Below are 19,828 nucleotides of genomic sequence, written 5' to 3' on the forward strand. Positions count from 1 at the left end.
AACTTTTATTTATAGACTTCTTTTTATTATTCCAATTAATGAATTGACCTGTTCATTTTTTAAAATGTCCAGATGTCATATTTTCATAAAAATGCAAAATTTACTTAGTGACCTTGAGTTTCTATAAATAGTCACCATTTTTCATTTGCTTGTAACTCCCCAGTGGGAAAAGGTACTGCCTAGGGGACTTAACCTCCACAAGGATTGTCTAAAAACAAGAAATATCTGTGGTATAAACACTAAACTTAAAACTTCAGGTTTCAGCAACAAACTCTTCTGAAAACACTTGAACAAAACTGAGTGAAAAATAAGTGACTTTACTAAAAATTAATGGAAAGAAGAAAGGAGATTTTTGAACTAGCTTTATTAAAATAAATCTAAGATTCTAAATGGTAGGAATCATTGATCTACTTGACCATTGAGAAAACAAGATAGCTTTTCTTTTTTACTCATTTACTCAATTTGTTTACTCAAGTATTAAGCACCTTCTCTGTGCAAAGCACTGTAAAAGGGTCTGTGTGGATTCCAACTACATCACAATGAATCCTTGTTTGACGTAATCATATCTAGGATTAGAAAATGAAGGGTCCCCAAATTCATTAACTAGCTAGGCAAGGATATTCTTTCCCATCAGGAATTCTCCTAAATTGCTAGTATATTTATAAAACAACTCAAAAATTTTAATCCTAGTATAAAAGAAAAAACAGAACAAAACAAAATGAAATGGGAGTTCTTGAAAAGGAAGGCACACGTTCAGAGTAAGGCACATTTAGACTAAAAACCAGATCTTTGGGGACAATGGGCATGGGAAAGCTGGAAACTCTCTTAGAATCTATGAATTATATAGTAATTTCTTAAAAATCACCAATGAATCACAGACCTAAACATCAGAGTTAGAAGTGTAAAATTCTAAGAAGATATCATAAGGAAAAATCTTCGAGACATTAGGTTTGGCACATGGACATGGAACCAAAAGCACGGTCAACAAAAGAAAAAAAAGAGCTGAACTGGATTTTTTGAAAATTAAAACTGTTGTGCATCAAAGAACACTACCAGAAAATGAAAAGGCAATCCATATAATGGGAGAAAATAATTGCAAATCATATATCTGATAAGGGATGCTCAACATCACCGATCATTTGGGAAATGCCAATCAAAACCACAATAAAATATCACTTAACACTTGGTCGGATGGCTATTGTTTAAAAAAAAAAAAAAAGGAAAAGAAACATTGACAAGGGTGTGGAGAAATTGTAACCCTTCTGCATTGCTGATGGGAATATAAAATAGTGCAGCTGCTGCAGAAAACACTATGGTGGTTCCTCAAAAAATTAAACAGAATTATCACATGATCCAGCAATTCTACTTTAGGGTATGCATCCTAAATAATTAATAGAAGGGACTCACATAGTTATCTGTACACCAGTGTTCATAGCAGCATTAATCACAGTAGCCAAAAAGTGAAAACAACCCAAATGCCTATCAAGAGATGAATAGATAAACAAAACGTGGTACATATGCACAATAAAATACTATACAGCCTTAAAAATGAATAAAATTCTGATATATGCTATGATCTGGATGAACCTTGAAAATGTTATGCTAAGTGAAATAAACCAGACATGAAAAGACAAATGATGTAGGGTTCCACTTATATGAGGTACCTAGAACAGTCACATTCAAAGAGAAAGTAGAATAGTGGTTACCGGGTAACAGGGGAAGAGAGGAGTGGGGAGTCATTGTTTAACAGTTACCGAGTTTTTGTTTGGAATGATGAAAATGTTCTGAAGATGGATGGTGGTGATCGTGTACAACATGAATGTGCTTAATGCCTCTGAATTGTACATTTGAAATGGTTAAAATGGTAAATTTTGTTGTATACTTTTTACCAAAAGATATATTTTTAAATTCACTAGCATGTTTTGAGATCTGTAAGGCAGAAAGAGTCAGCAGGAGAACAAAATCACAGCAGTTAGCAATGGGTCAACCCTGACAACATGCGGTGTCTCCTTGGTATCTGTTTTGCTAGGCAGTAGTCATTTATATCTATGCAGTACCACTATTTCATGAGAAATAATCATATAATAAACCTAAAAATTGATCAAAATATACAAAATATTACTGTACTCCCACCATTGTTTAAGTTTCCAAAATATAAACATTTAAAGTTACTCTCAATTGTAATCTTTGTCTTATTAGCCCTTCCCCCTGCCCCAAATAATAATAAGAGGTTCCAAGAATCCAATTCATTACAGACAGGAAGAGAATATAGAATATTTACATATAAATACACGTACATATGCATAAATAGTAAATCAATACATAAATGCATATAAATGCATGTACATATGTTTACATCTAAATCACAAAAAATGATAAAAACATTACTTTTGTATAGAAATTAGAGACGTCTCAAACATTTTTTATGATTATATGTTACCCATGTCCAGAAAGAGATCCAGTTAAAAAAAGAGCACACTCATCCCCTTCCAAAGCTGTACCCCTGCTGGTAATTTTAGCATTGGTTTATCACGCAGCCCTCGACACAGGTTAGCAATCCCTACAAAATCAAGAAAAACCCTCATCTTCTGCTTTCAACCTTGCTCTCTGTATTTCAACCACACCGGCTTTCTTGCTTCTCCTTAAATACATCAAATATGCCTTGGGGCTTTTGCAATTGTTGTTTTTTTGTGACTAGAATGATCCTTCAGTTGTTTAGCTAGCTCCCTTACTTTCTCATTTACTTCATGTCTCTACTCAAATACCCCTGTATAAAATATATATATATAAAATACCTCCTTCTCTCAATTCTCTGTCCTGTTTTATTGTTTTTCACAGCATATCATATGGTACAATGATGGATAGTGGCTAATATTTATCTATTCATTATCTCTTAAAATTGGCATCAAATATCCATGTGCTGTTCATTGTATCTGGTGTCTACAATAAAAACTTTATGAAGAAGGAAGAGAGGGAAAAAAGAAAGAGGGAAGGAAAGAAGGAATTACTTTTAAATTCCAGGAAAAGTATGAATGCTGAGAAGAGAGAGGTTGTGAGTTCTTGGAGCTGGCCTGGAGGGACTCAGCAGCCACTTACCACTGCCCTTGGGATCTCTGCCAGGTCTTCCTCCCTACAAACCTCAATGGCACCAATACCAACTTGGATGCCAACTCCTGACCTACACATTTTGGAGGCCAACTGGACCAGACCTAATGATTAATCACTAGGCTAAGATAAATCAATTGGAAATTTCAGCTTTAACCTTGTTTTTTCTTATCTGTCACTCTACCTCTTAAGCATATCTGTCACTGCCAAAAGTTTTTGTGTCCCTTATTTCACTTAGCATGTCTCTTCTAGGTCCATGCATGCTGTCACAAATAGTAAGATTTCTTTCTTTTTTTAAGGCTAGATAATATTCTATTTTATATACAGACCACATTTTCTCTACCCTTTCATCTGTTGATGATCATTTGGGTTGTTTTCATATTTTTGCTATTGTGAATAATGCTGCAATGAACACAGAAGTGCGTATATCTCTTTGAGATCCTGATTTCAATTGCTGGATCATATGGTAGTTCTACTTTTAATTTTTTGAGGAACTTCCATATTATTTTCCATAGCAGCTACACTATTATACATTCCCACCAACAGTGGACAAGGGTTTCATTTTCTTCACATTCTCAACAACACTTTTCATTTTTTATAATAGCCATCTTAACAGGTGTGAGATAATTATCTCATTGTAGTGTTGATGAAACCTTAACCACTTAGTCTAGAGGATAAGATACCAATCCACAAATAACTAAAATAGATTGAGATATATCATAGAACTCAAAGACCAAATTTCCCATGGTTTTTATATCCCAAAGTACAGTATCTAAGTGGATAATAGATATTTTTTTAAATTGCATGCAAAAATTATTATAAATACAATGTATAATAAGTTTTCCAAAAATGTTTTAAAACCTTTAAAAGACAACTTTTTGAATTATCGAGGTTAGACAATTTAACTGACATAGATAATTGAGTCTTAGTGACAAGTACTGTGATTTAGGTTTCATTTGTGTGTATCAATTTGTAATTCTCTAAATATTTGTACTCCTCCAATATAGAATGTCTAAATTTTTATTTTCCAGGATATATAAATACTTCCAATGAACACCATTGTCTTATCCTGCACAAGATCACTTTGCTTTTCATACTTCTCCATCCCCTAGCTCCAGGATCTCATATGTGTAGCTTCATTCCCTGTTACTTCTCCATTTCCGAATAAACTTCACCCTAGGCATTTTTTTTTTTCTTGAGACTGAGTCTTGCTCTGTTGCCCAGGCAGGAGTGCAGTGGCTCGATCTCAGCTCACTGCAACCTCCACCTCCCAGACTCAGGCAATTCTCCTGCCTCAGCCTCCCGAGCAGCTGGGATTACAGGTGCCAGCCACCATGCCCGGCTAATTTTTATATTTTTTTTAGTAGAGATGGGGTTTCACTATGTTGGCCAGGCTGGTCGTGAACTCCTGACATCAAGTGATTCGCCTGCCTCAGCCTTCCAAAGTGTTGGATTACGGGCGTGAGCCACTGCGCCTGGCCCACCCTAGACATTTTATACATATTTCCCTTTTAATTACACCATTCCTCTTTTTAAAAATCTTTTCTACCTTGGGGAACGCCTTTTTCCCATTTCAATTTTTTTAAATGTTAAAACAAAATATGTGAATCATAGCAAAGTCAAGTCAGAGTAGTGCAATGCTGCTTCTAGACCAGGAAAGGGAAGTCATTCAACCTAAAAAACAACTTCAAAAACACTTTAAATGCATAGGTACTCTTTTCGTAATGTCTACACACTTCCACCAAAATCTCAATTTTGACTTAACACAATGTACCCCTCAGGAATTGGTATTCAAGATGAAAATTGAAACAATCTTCCATCTTTCTTTTTTTGTTGTTTTCTATTAACTGTAATTACATGATTTGGTATGTTTGATTGCAAATGTAATTTTATTTTAGCTCCATTAAGGGTTAAACATATTTTATAGAATGCTTGGTAACGTAACCACCAGGTGTATCTGTGTGGGGTATGTGCAAACATATTCTTGGAATATATAAGATTTCTTTCCTATAAAAGAAATGTGTATGTTATTCAAGTTTAGTAACCACCGTGAGTCTTTGGAAAGGATAGGTAATTTCTGAGCCTTAGTGTTCTCACCTCAAATGGTGGTCATGAGGATTTAAATGGAGCATATGAAAATCCCTTAACAAACTACTCAGTTTAGCATCAAGGAGATGTCCATACATAAGACTGTTACATTAATGTTATCAGTAATATTAGCCAGATGTAAACTTTTCCATATGTATTTTTCCTTATAACAGCATAATTGCTGGCCTTGCACAGTGGCTCACACCTGTAATCCCAACACTTTGGGAGGCCGAGGTGGGCGGATCACCTGAAGTCAAGAATTCGAGACTAGCCTGGCCAACATGGTAAAACCCCATTTCCACTAAAACTACAAAATTAGCCGGGCATGGTGGTGCATGCCTGTAATCCCAGCTACTCGGGAGGCAAAGGCAGGAGAATCACTTGAATCTGGGAGGCAGAGGTTGCAGTGAGCCAAGATTGCACCACTGCACTGCAGCCTGGGCAACAGAGTGAAACCGGCACACCTTTACCTATGTAAAAAAACCTGCACATCCTGTACATGTACTTTGAAACTTAATTTAAAAAAAAAAAAAGAGTCTGGGCATGGTGGCTCACACCTGTAATCTCTCAGCACTTTGGGAGGCCTAGGTGGGCAGATCACCTGAGGTCAGGAGTTCAAGACCAGCCTGGCCAACATAGTGAAATCCTATCTCTACTAAAAACACAAAATTAGCTGGGCGTGGTGGCGCATGCCTGTAATCCCAGCTACTTGGGAGGCTGAGGCAGGAGAATTGCTAGAACCTGGGAGGAGGAGGTTGCAGTGAGCCAAGATCATACCATTGCACTCCAGCCTGGGCAACAAGAGCGAAACTTAGTCTCAAAAAAAAAAAAAAAAATGCATTTTGATTATAATATTCTAAGTTATTAAATGTCTAGATAACATTATTGGACATCTACTCATATCTACTTATCATGTGTAAGACACTAAAGTGATTGTTTTGGAAAAAAGAAATTAGGATATATAAACATATATATCTCCTAATATATAATATACTATATGTATAATATATACAATAGCCCTTAGAAGTAAATACTACTAAGTTACAGGAAAGCAATATTTAAGAAATTAATATTTGACTAAGACCACATATTGAGTAAAGGAAATATTTGGGAGAAAAAAAAACTAACTTTCACTATACTAATTTGAACTCAAATTTATTTCTCTGTGCTTTTAACACTTTATAAAAATATTTTACAGTCTGAAATATAGTAGAGATGTAATATAAATTTTGAAAGGCACATCTCTGCCTAGCTGTTCTACAAGTGTTCATTCCTAAAAGTCTGTCAGCTGATCTCACGGGATTTTAAGAAACTTATTCCCAATTGATCCATGAGTAGGCCACTTCCCTTTTTCCTACCTGAATTACCATGAGCCAAGTTTGTGCATGGGGTAACAAGAATACATATTTTGTTAAGAGGGAAATAATTTCATCACTTCAACTTTATAATATTTTGTTCCATCAAAAGATCATTTATAAAGGTTGGTCCCATAATATTTACCTAGAAGGAATCACTCAGATAAAGGCATCACTTACCAATAAAGCATTCAATTCATCCTATTCAAAATTTACTTAATAAATTGTCTTTACTCTGAGCCCTAAAAGATACACTGTCTATTGACTTGAAAGAATAGTCATTTAGTAGAGTTTAAATCAATATATGAAATAAAATTTTAAATGTTTTTATAGAAACAGGGTTTCCTTTTATTGCCCAGGCTGATCTAGAACTCCTGGCTCAAGCAATCCTCCAGCCTTGGCCTTCCAAAGTGATGGGATTGCAGGGGTGACCAGCTGCGCCTGGCATGATATTTTATTATCATGTAACATTTTTCTCATTTTTCCCTGTTTTACTCATCTGCATGTATTTGAATATCTACATTCACTTTTTTCAAATTCTAAAGTATAGACTCTCAAGAAGATGACATATTTTTAAAATAATTACATTGGATTTAAAAACATATAGTGTAGGAGCAACTAGTAAAAGTTGACAGATACTACATCCAGTGAAATTACCCCATTTAAAAAAAAAAAAAAAAAGCAGATAATGGGCTGAGCACGGTGGCTCACTCACGCCTGTAATCCCAGCACTTTGGGAGGCTGAGATGGGTGGATCACAAGGTCAGGAGATTGAGACCATCCTGTCTAACACGATGAAACCCCATCTCTATTAAAAATACAGAAGCGTTAGTCGGGCATGGTGGCGGGTGCCTGTAGTCTCAGCTACTCGGGAGGCTGATGCAGAAGAATGGCATGAACCTGGGAGGCAGAGCTTGCAGTGAGCCAAGATAGCGCCACTGCACTCCAGCCTGGGCGACAGAGTGAGAGTCTGTCTCAAAGAAATAAAAAATAAAAATAAAAAAATTTAAAATCAGATAATACAGGGAGTCTAGGTGTGCACATAGCACATAACATTTTTATTAAAAATCTAATGGGAATGTTTTTAATACTTATATTTTAATGCATGTATCTAATCTTATTTATCTTTCTTTAGAGGCCTAATTTTCCAATTATTTGTACTGATAGTTTGACCTAAAAGTGGAGTAACATTTGCGTTACTGGCATACATATCAAACATATGGAAGATGAGATGTAAGAGAGAAGGACAAAAAGAAGAAAAAGGGCATTCATTGCAGGGCAGGATGCTAACTTAATGACATTGTGAATGTACTCACTCTAAATTTCCAAGTGACAATCCTAGGTGCAATTAGAGTTTTATTGTATTTTGATAAATGATTCAGAAAGCTTTGTAAAAAATCCAAGGAGACATTTTAAAGAAATTTATGATCAGTAATAGCAGTCTCTCCAACACTTGACACAAGAAAAGGAAATCATAAAATGAATAGCAAGGAAATTACAATTAAAGTAATGGTAGGTTTTGACAACAACATATGGCATTTTTGGCTCCATGGTCTATCACTTTAAAAAATCTAAAGATATTTCATCTCCTGTATTAAAGAAACAATAACAACGTATTTTTTGCTTACAGTAAGTTGTTATTTTTAAAAGAGATGTGGAAAGAATGGTTTTCTCTATAGGACTAAAAAGATATAGAATAATTCAATTCTACATATGTCAATTCAAATTTGTCTGTGGCAGATTATGCATACTGGCACTGTTCAAGGCATTCCCCTCTTCCTTCCCCACTTTATCATGGTCTGGCATTTTTCCTCACCACTCAGAAGGGTTTCATTCCTCCAAACTTCATTCCACCTTTAGCTGCCAAGAGCTGATGGCTTTCTCTTTTGCCTAAAGTCATTTCCTTCCAGCAATGCAGAGAGGAAAGAGTAAGTGAAACCTTCAATGAAGAAATTTCATTTTTTAGAATGGCAGGACACCAAAATTGTTATCTCATATTCCACAAAAGTATTCTACCCACATTCTCTGGATGGTCTCCTAAATCCTCATATAAAATATTTTTATACAATTTTATAATATCTATTTTAATATGAACTTGCCTGTCAAGTGGTAATCTAACTCCACATAGTTGTAAAGGAAGATGTCATAATACTTCTGCAAAGAATAAATTAGGTAATTTGTGATGTGTAATATGAAGGACCATCTTCAATTAGCACACAGATGCCCTCCAATACAACATCCACAATATGTCCTCTTCAGAGCAAATTTTTAAAAATCCCTGCTAGCAGTTAGTGAAATAATTTAGTCCTTCAAGATGTAATGTGGTAACCAAATTATTTCCCAAAAATCTGTGACTGGCCATTTGTTACATTAAAAAATCATTAATCAGAGTCTGTCACCTAACTGAAAGCTAAATTTTCAACCAAATGTTAGTAGCAAAACTCGCTGTTTGCTTAATATCTTTAGGTATAGTCTTGAAAAATAAAGGGGTGAGGCAAATCACCATACAAAGTGTGTGTGTGTGTGTGTGTGTGTGTGTATGTGTGTGGTAAAATTCTAGTATAAATATGACACAATCATTTATGAGCATCAAGTTTGTAGTCCTTACTCCCACTCTAATAATAGTGATGGGTCTTCATGGATAAGCCCACATTGCCTCTCTGAACCTTCCTTAGAAAATGTTTCAAATTTTTGGAAAATGTGCCCTTTGTACCTGGGGCAAACATCAATTTAGACCATATGGAAACCTAACCTATGACCTCAGCCGCATCTGACTATATTTCTATCACCTGAGCTCACATAAGCATCTATATTTATTTTAAAAGAATATTTTAAATTCATAGTCAGTGACTATTGACTGGCCCTCAAATTTCTGTTAGATGATACAGATTTAAACCTAACAAGGTTATCATTTTAGATTTGGAGTCACTCATACTAAAATCATATTAGTTTCTGCAATCCAATTTTTTCTTAAAATATATTTTAATACATTGTGGTCACTGCCTTTCTACGAATTAATTACAAATTACTTATCTTTGCGTACATTATCACCTATACTGCTAAAAGAGAGAATACATCTCAGGATATTTTACCTCCTCAAAATCATACGATACTGTAAACATACTAAATGCTCGACAAATAAAAAATAAATAGAATCACAAAATTCATGTTTCCAGGGTTAATAAGCTTTATTCTGGAAGAATCCATATTTTCGTACTTTATTATTTATATAAATATCTACGAACCCCCTACTCCTTGATGCCAGGCACTATTCTGGAAGCTAAGTCAACAATGAAGACATAGTCTGGGTTGCCTTGGAGTATTCAGCATGCAAATTCACAAAATACCTGCATGCCGTAACAAGCATTATGAAAGAAACAAATAAGGTACCAACATCAAGACCAACAGGCGACAACCTACTTTTGACAAGATGATCAAAAATGATCTTTCCAAAACAAAAAAATCGCGAGTTGAGATTTAAAGTTTAAGAAGGAGTAAGCATGCGGAGAGTCCAGGCATTGGGAATAGCATTTGAAAAGGCCTTAAAGAGTGCTATTCTTTCATGTGTTTTAGCCACCACCTGGGCAGGTGCACCTTAATGAGAAGAGAATAGGTTCTGGTGAGGTTGGAGAGAAGGGTCAGAACAGACAGTAAACCAGATGCTGAGGAAAGGCATTTATTGTTGTTGCTAACTGGTCTCTGTGTTGTCGTGTTTATTTCTTCTTCTCCTCCTCTTCTTCTTCTTCTTTTTAAAAATGCAGTTGTGAGCCAATGTTTGTTAGGGGAGACAGGATGGTATTGTTTTGTATGGAGAATGAATTGCAGGGAAGAAAATTACAGAAGTAGAGAGATTGATGTGGAGGCTGTGGCAGGGTTCCAAGTAAATTATGATGATGACCTGAACTAATTTGATGGCAGCGTAGATACAGAAAAGAGAGTGAACGAGATGCATCTGAGACGTATGATGAAATAGAAATAAGTTTGGGAGATAAGATTAATAGATCTACTTATAGGCTGGAAAGGGCTGAAATGGAGTAATGAGGAAGAGAGCAATCAAAGGTGATTTCAATACTTGGATGGTGAAGCCATTTATTCAGATAATGAAGATGGGAGGAAAGAATCTGAGACAGAGTTTTAGGGAAAGTCATAAATTATTATCATTATGACATCTAGAATGTTCCATTTACATTAATAAACTTCAAGCTGTTTTACAAGATCATGACTTGTCTTAGAAAAGTACCATATAAATTCTTCTAGCACTTCACACTCTTTTGCATAACTAATAGGAATAGAAATTATATAAAAAATAATTATTATTCATGTAAAATGAAAAATTCTATTTTTTTCCTTGCCACAGAGAAAGTGGGTTGATTATATAAATAAAGTAAATAGAACCCTACTGATTGCTCTTCTGAATTTATTTATTTATTTATTTGTTTATCTATTTTGCTGCTGAAACTCAGCACAGCAACAGGTAGCAAAAACATAGAAGCATTACCACAGAAGGGCCCCCATTATTATGTGCAGGCCCTAGGGGACAGGAGGCCCAAGATGCTTTTGGCAGAGAGCCAGACTTGACTCATCTTTTTTCTGTGGAAGCATCAGGTACTCTGTGAGCCCAGCCCTGCACCATAGGAATCAAGGCATATCATATATCCAGTCACTGTAAAAATACATCACTGTGTCCCACAACTGCACAGGGGTTTACTTAAGGAAACCTCCTTTTAAACATCTACAAAATTTTTTAAAAATTGTCTTAAGCCAAACTATCAGTTGCCTAAATAGAGGGCACATCCTTCTTTACATCAGATACCATATTCTGTCTAAAATCTGGTTGTTGATAAGCTAGTCTAACAATCACGAAAATTTGTTACATAGGGATCAGCTAGCTTTCAAATAATCAATAATTTTTTTAAAATCTCACCATAAATTACAAGAAAAAAATTCTAGTTCAAACTTTTTTAAATAGTGGAAAAAATCTGAATAATTTTCAATAAAATGAACAGTTGAGTAATTGGATTTGGTTTGCAGTTTATATAAAATAGGTTTATATTGATGTTAAAGCAAAAATCATAAAAATATATTTAAATTACAAAGAAAGAAAGAGAGAAAATCTTTATCTTGTCTACAGGGAAGAAGAAATAGAAAAGAATAACAAATATGTTTCTGAAAAGAACTAAACCTTCCAACACTAACTTGTCAGTACTGATAAGCTATCACTTCCTTAAAAGCTTACTTTCATTTGGCTTTTATCTTACTGACACTAGCTTCTTAAAAACTCCCCTAAGTTTCTCATGTAAATTGCTCTTAACATCAGAGTAGATATAATCTACGAACGCTCCAAGTTAAAAAAAAAAAAAACAAAAAACCCTAAAATAATGCGTGAAATGTTTACTATAATCACAAAAACTGGCATTAATGTTTCCAGTTTCTTGTTCTGATTTTTGTCTTGAATATAAGGGACGAAAATATCCATTTTTTTCCCCAAAAGTAAATGAGTTTCCGAAGTTGAATTCGATAAAAAGTTAAAAGGATTCTGCATCTTTTCTGAATTTCACTGTAAAGTGCTTATTCGAAAAAATAAGTAAATAAATAAACTGCGCTGAGAAATAGGGGCAGAGCTGTCCTGTCAATTATTTGTGTTTGTGTGCTCTTAAGGGGTGCGGGGGTTCTTTTCTGTCCCCACAGGTAGTAACTGCTACGCTGGTTCTGCACGCTCAGCTTTGCAGATGGAAAATACAGCACATGCTTTTTTGCTCGTAAAAAATATGAGCTGCCCCTTGAACTGAAGCCCATCTCACAACTCTGCTAGCGTAAACATAAATAAAAGACAGTAAACCACCCGGCATTGCTACCCTTCCTTTCCACAGTTTCAGAACCTGGCAGCAAACCCACAGCTCTTCCTCCCATTGCTGAAACCACCCGGTCAAGCTTCTCCCCTCTCTTCCTTCCAGGTGGCGTATACAGAGTGCCAGAACCGAGATGTGAAAACAGACACAGGTGGGTGTGGCAGTTGAGGCGAGCACGGGCGAAAGACCGGGGGCTTCTCCTCCCCTCCCCACCGAAGCAGCAAAAGAAAAGGGACTTACTTGCGACCTAGCCGGCTGACCATCCCCACCCAGTGCACCCGCAGAATCTGGCCCCAGGGGAGGGCGCGGGCCTCTCTTTCCTCGGCGCTCTCTCAGGGCTGCTTCTTTTTCTTTGGGTTCCTGTTGCTCAGGGGACGCCTGCCGCTAGCAGCCACTGGCACCCAAGCTAGCCCAGCCCCAGCCGAGCCGGCAGAATTGGAAAGCCCACAGCCGCAGCTGGAGCGCTGGCGACCGCCTGCCTGCACGCAGACTGCGCCCCTCCTGCCAGGGCGCGCCCGGGGAGGTAGCAGCCCCGCCTCCCCGAGGGCAGCTGCGCGGCTTTGCCTCCTCCACTCCTCCCCGCGCGCCCAGGTCCCCACCCCTTGCTCCCTCCCTCCCTCCACTCCAGCAGGCGGCGCAGGGCGGAGACCTAGCTAGGGGCGCGGTGGTGGCGACGCTGTAGCCTCTGCACCATGCATTAATAGAAGGCGGAGGAGGGGGTTGCACGACCTGCCATCCACGGCCACTCATTGGGTGGGGCGTGTGTGTGTGTGTGTGTGTGTGTGTGTGTGTGTGTGTGTGTGTGTGTGTGTGTGTGTGTGTGTGTGTGTGTGTGTGTGTCCAGCAGCCAGAAGAGCCCTTCCCTTATCGGAGGAGGGGGTTGCACGACCTGCCATCCACGGCCACTCATTGGGTGGGGCGTGTGTGTGTGTGTGTGTGTGTGTGTGTGTGTGTGTGTGTGTCCAGCAGCCAGAAGAGCCCTTCCCTTATCTCACCCCCGCCCCCCTCATCCCTTTCCTCCCTTCCTGATCAGCAGAATCGGCTAACGCTTCCGAGAAGCCACTTTGTGTGGCTTGATGGAGAAAAACTCCGGAACAGAGGAGGTGGGGACCAATGGCAAAGCCCTGAGTCTGGGGCATTGGGTGGGGAGCCAGACAACACCGTCTGGCCAGCGCCTCCCGGGTCCTGGGCTCTGAAGAGTCTAGGCTGGGAATTGGTTTCTTCCCTAGGGCTTTGCTCACAACCGCGAGTGGGGCGGTGACGCTCAAAACCGGTATCTAGGATATGTTTTCTGTTTTCTTTATATATATATGCAAATCAGTTGAATTGCAGAGTCTTCCAGGCAAGCAAATAATACATTTTCTTTCGAAGATGCAGTGAAGAATCAGAGGATGTCCTAGGTTGGGAAGGAAACATGGGGAAAAGGCTGCTTTTCCAGACCTGGGACGCGATCATCTGAATATGCCATCAGTCATATGCGTTCTGAATTTCAGAGCTGGTAGGAGCGACTGTGAAAATAAATTTTTAAAAAATCATTTTGTGTGGAGTGTGTGCGTGCGCTGGTGTTTCCTACAGCAGCCTGGGAGGAAGAACAATGGAAACAGGGTTGAAAAATCTTTCTCAAAGAGAAACAGGAAATTTTCACCAAGGGAAGAAATCAAAGGATGGCCATGGGGCAGGGTGCCTCTCAAAAGGGCAGACCACTTTGCAGGATAAACACTAGTGATGGGCACTTGCACTTTTATTATTTGCTTCCACACCTTCTATCATGGAAATTATGCTTAGAGGGAAACAGGAAGGAAATCAAATCCCAGGGTCTACTTTTCCCTGCTGCTTTCTTTACTTCTGAGATTGGTCCTGGGGTTTTGGACCTCACATTCTTGACTCGTAAGATGTGCTATTGAAGGAAGGAAACTTCAGTGACTGAGGCTGTACACTGAAGGTGAACTAGCTCACTTGTGATAATTCTCAGTGCTATATCCTGGACAAATCACCTTCTCCTCCCTGACTGGTGGGTGGTAGATGTAGGAAGAAGAGTTCAACTGCAATAGGAATGATGGTCTTTTTTATTAGATGCAAGCAATGCCACATTCTTTTATTTTTAAGACTTTATTTTTTAGAGCAGTTTTAGGTTCACAGCAAAATTGAGGGGAGGGTACAGAGACTTCCCACATTCCCCCTACCCCACACAAGAATAGCCTCCCCCATTATCAACATCCCACACCAGAACGAAACATTTATTAAAATTAATGAACTTTCTTTGAGATATCATTATCTCCCAAGGTCTGCAGTTCACATTTAGGGTTAGCTCAGGTGTTGTCCAATCTGTGGGGTTAGGCAAATGTATGATGACATGTATCCACACAGTATCATACAGAGTAATTTCAGTGCCCCCCAAATTCTCTGTGTTCCACTTATTCATCTCCCATTTCAACCCCTGGCAACTACTGATCATTTTACTGTCTTTATAGTTTTGCCTTATCCAGGATGTCCTATATAGTTGCAATAATACAGACTATAGCCCTTTCAAATTAACTTCTTTCACTTAGCAATATGCTTTTAGTTTTCTTCCATGGCTTTTCATAGCTTGATAGTTCATTTCTTTACAGTGCTGAATAATACTCCATCGACTGGTGGTACCACAGTTTATTCACTTACCTACTGAAGGACGTCTTGTTTGCTTCCAAGTTTTAGCAATTATACATAAAGCCTCTATAAACATCTTTGTGAAGATTACTGTGTGGACATAAGTTTTCAAGTCCTTTGGGTGAACATCAAGGAGCACAACTGCTGGATTGTATGGTGAGAGTATGTTTAGTTTTTAAAGAAACTGCTACACTGTCCTCAAAGTGGCTGGAGCATTTTGCATTTCCACCAGCAACACATGAGAGTTCCTGTTGCCTCACATCCTTGGCTAGAACTTGATATCATCAGTGTTCTGGACTTTGGTTATTCTAATACATATGTGGTGGTGTCTCATGCCCATTGTTGACACCATAAGTGTTATCTGGTTTGCATTTCCCCTGTGACATATGACGCAGATCATCTTTTTATATGCTTATTTGCAAAATGTGTATCTTCTTTGGTCTGTTAAGATATTTGGCCCATTTTTTCATTGGGTTATTTCTTTTCTTATTATTGAGTTTTAAGCTTTATTTGTATATTTTGGTTAACAGTCATTTGTCAAATGTGTCTTTTGCAAATATTTATCTAACACTGGCTTATCTGTTTTTGCAGAGCAGAAGTTTTTAATTTTAATGCAGTTCACCTTATCAATTATGTCTCTTATGGATTATGCCTTTGGTGTTATATCTAGAATAACACATATGTTAGATACATTCTTTGAGTGGAATATATAATGTATTATATATTATATACAACATATGTATTATATGTTATATATAACATACATATTATAACATGTTGTTATATGTTATATTACTATATTATTATGTTATATATAATACATAGGTTGTATATAATATATAACATATTATATATTTCACTGTAAGCAACCATTAACAAGAACTTACTATTCTCAATATATCTAGGTTCTTGTTAGAAATCTTCAAACATAAAATCCTGGAAAATAATAAAACCAAAAATAAAATTCTCTTGGTCCGACTGTGGGATCCCTTGCAGGATTTTACCTGTGAGCTCATAGGCAAAGCATTAGGTATATTATTCATTATTTTCCCAATTTTCTTTCATGTTCCAACTATTTATTTCCTTTCCATTTGTTTTATGTGCCATTCCTGGTCTATAGAACATTTTGTAATGTGTTACTTTTAGTAAAACATTAGCTGTTTATGTATTTCTTGCTCTTTTGACAGCCCTAGAAATTTTATCTCTGTTTAAACCCAGAAAAAGTCTCTTTCTAAATTTCTTATTGAATACTACACTGCACAGTCTTGAGAGTTCATTAAACACTAAATGACAGCATCCGACGTAGACATAAGTAGATGGTGCCTTTAAAATTTAAAGGGTAGGCTTGAATTAAGGGAAGCACAAAGCCTGTCTGGTTGAACAAGTCAATAACCAATAAGTTCCTAACAATATTTACAACTGACCTTCCGTAACTTGGATAGAAAAATGTGGATATGTTGGGTCATGGAAATTAACTAATATCATACAATCAATACCAGAATAGGAATAAGAATTTTATTTCCCTTAGTGAGAAATAAATGGATATCCACACTTCTGTCTTTTCCACAATTACCACTGCAGTTTTCAAAACTGTAGAAGTTTCTGGAAGAACAAAAGATAGACAGTAATATTAAGGCAATAAAATTAAACAATACAATACTGAAAGAGTTTGTTTTTCTCTATATAGGATTAGAAAAATACTTTTACCTTCTAATATTGGCTGCATGGCAATATTAATTGTAAGGAAAAACAATTATTCTGTTGTGAAAATAGAAGAATAAAGTTATAAGTTTTGCATATACAAGCTAAAAAGTAGGATTCAAAGGTAGAACTTCAAATTATAACTGAAAATGAATAGAATATACAATGAATATTATCAGACATAGATTGGAGTGATGAGATGGACAAATTTTGCTTAATGAAACAGCTGAAGAAAAGAGGTTTCCTAAACGTATTGGCATCTGAGTGTTTGCTCGTCTAATTTGACGTGGTCTGGATTTTTTTGGCCAGAAAAACTGAAAAAACAGAAAAATGAATGTTTTGTCTTGCATGTAGTAGATGCTTAGTAAGTAAATTAATTGATTACTTATTCCCAAAGAATTTTCCCCACGGTGTCATAGTCTACTAATGGGTCCTTTACCCTAACAATGGTTTTGCTGGTAATGTGCTTTCTGTGGAGTTATTTTTGATCAAAACTACTGTTATCGACATTCCCTTGTAGAAGTCTTCCACTAGACAAGGGGACAAAATATATGAAACACTAGTTTTCAGTTGTTGGGCAACATTGTCTATAAGAGTGTGATCCCTAGAGAAGAGAAAGAAAGTGAGCCTGTGATTGTCTCTGCATACTACATTAAGTTTCTGAACCACAGCTCAGGAAGATGGAAACATAAAGAGCCACAAAATAAGAGTTTGATAGGCTGAGGGAGCTAGAATTTGTTTATTTGGTACAGGATACCTAAGACAAGGGAGATGAACAGAGAGGATACCAGAGATCTGTAGAAAGAGATCTCAAATTTTTGCTTGACAGCATTCTGCAATTGTCTGAGAACAAAAATACCCTAAGCCAGAGAAAGAACTACAGTCATGCATTGCCTAACAGTGGAGATATGTACCGAGAAATGTATCACTAGGCAATTTTAACATCATAGAGAGAGTACTTACACAAACCTAGATGGTATAGTCTACTACATACTTAGGCTTTATGATATAGCCTATTGCTTCTAGGCTACAAACCTGTACAGCATGTTACTGTACTGAGGCAATTGTAACACAGTGGTATTTGTGTATCTAATCATATCTACACATAGAAAAGCTACAGTAAAAATACAATATTATAATCTGTGGGACCACCGTCTTATGTGCAGTCTGTCGTTGACTGAAGTGTTATCTGGCACATGACTGACATGACTGTAATGTTAAGTAGCAGGTTAAAAATTCTTGGACCTCACACAGAGATAGTAATAATTTATCCTCCTCAGTCAAAGTGAAAACACCTCATAGCACAGGAGATACTGGGTAGACTCTTTAGAAGGGTCTTGTCTTAATAGTGGCGCTGAATTAACTTTAACTAACCTTGCTCTGGATTTATCCTAACAAAGCTTAAAAGTGAGGCTTAAAAGGACCCAACTGGTTTCAATTTACTTATATGTTAGCCAGAGTAAAATCCAACACGTCTCAAAGGATCTAATAACATAAAATTCACATTGACTGGCATCCAATTAAAAAAATGACTAGGCGTGCAAAGAAGAAGGAAAATATGAGCTAGAGCCTGCAGAAAAGTCAATCAACAGAAACAGACCCAGAAATGATAAAGATAATGGAATTAACAAGTTAGGACATTAAATTTTGTAATATTAAGTTGGCTATGTATACTTAAGACAGCAAAGAAAAATCTGAATATCATGAGGAGAGAAATATAAGATATAATACACAAAAATGGAACTTCTACATATGAAAAATACAATATCAGAAATGAAAATTCAATGTATTGTAAAGGCAGCACTCGGAAAAGTAGTTAAGGAATATATATACACATTCAAAATAGAAACAAATGATCCCTGCAACAACAAAGTTCATTCACAACCTGTTTTAGCAGCTTGACTGCTATTGTTTCAGACTTTTATTTTCCTATATGAATACATATATCATTAATAGTATTTGAAACAATAAAATATTAATGCAACATTTGTTATACAGTTATAATAATTTATAGGTAACTATGATCTTTTTAAATATTGAATAAGTATTTTAATATATTCATTTAACATATTTGTATTACCTTTATTAAGTTAATTCTCAAGGATCAGAAATTTTTCTTCCCTCAGAGATATATATGGCCAGGTGCAGTGGCTCATGCCTGTAATCCCAGTACTTTCGGATGGTGAGGCAGGAAGATTGCTTGAGTCCAGGAGTTCAAGACCATCCTGGGGCAACATAGGGAAACTCCATCTCTAAAAGAAATAAATAAAAAATTAGCCAGAGACGGTGGTGTGCATCTGTGGTCCCAGCTACTTGGGAGGCTGAGGAGGGAAGATCAGTTGAGCCTGGGAGGTCAAGGCTGCAGTGAGCTCTGATCTTGTGACTGTACTCCAGCTTGGGCGACAGATTGACATGCTGTTTCTAAAAAAGAAAATAATAATAATAGCAATTTTAAAAAGACATATAAATAGGTCCTGAAGATAGTTCCAAAAGAAAAATTTTAAAATATTTCAGCAAACCTATCAAAATGATACAAGATGTAACTTCCCAAGCTGCTACTCTAAAGGAGATAACAGCTAACAGCTATTGAAATTTAATTATTCCATTATATTTACCACATTGAAAGTTTAATTATGTACTATGAAATGGAGTTTGAAAATATCGGTATTTTTCTTGTTGTTCTGATTACCTTAAGAAGGAGTATTGGCAAATTTGAATGTGTAGTCTAAGATGTGGTGATAACTGATTCTTGCCAGGTTAATAGGTTTTAAGGCAATGATGGGGATAGAACCAGTTTGTGGACCAAGAGTTCTGAAGATTTTAGAGGGGCTTTAGAGAGAGGTGAGGCCAGAGAGGTCTACAGAGACCTAGTGGTCCAAGAGTCTTCAGTGCAGCTGTAAAAGACTAGTTCGCTGTTTATAGAAATCTACATTCTAAATACAAAGTTTCTTATTTAAAGATTCTCACACTGCAAGTTTTTATCATAAAAGTAATAACTAGTCAAAGCAGGAGTCCACAGCAGGAACCAGGCCACATAGCAAGAGGTGAGCTGCAGGTCAGTGAGCAAAGCTTCATCTGTATTTA

The 19,828-nt window shown here is 36.9% G+C and overlaps 1 protein-coding gene across 1 annotated transcript in view; it reads right to left on the reverse strand.

The window, feature by feature from the left end:
- Positions 1–12,889, reverse strand: part of SCN9A (sodium voltage-gated channel alpha subunit 9) — a 180,466-nt gene extending 167,577 nt beyond the window's left edge. The window contains exon 1 of the mRNA XM_005573366.5: positions 12,638–12,889. The gene's annotated coding sequence lies outside the window, so the exon portion shown is untranslated. The remainder of the gene's footprint in view (positions 1–12,637) is intronic.
- Positions 12,890–19,828: the final 6,939 nt, after the last annotated feature.

The sequence above is a fragment of the Macaca fascicularis genome, chromosome 12 (genome assembly GCF_037993035.2).
Source record: "Macaca fascicularis isolate 582-1 chromosome 12, T2T-MFA8v1.1".
Taxonomy (NCBI): domain Eukaryota; kingdom Metazoa; phylum Chordata; class Mammalia; order Primates; family Cercopithecidae; genus Macaca; species Macaca fascicularis.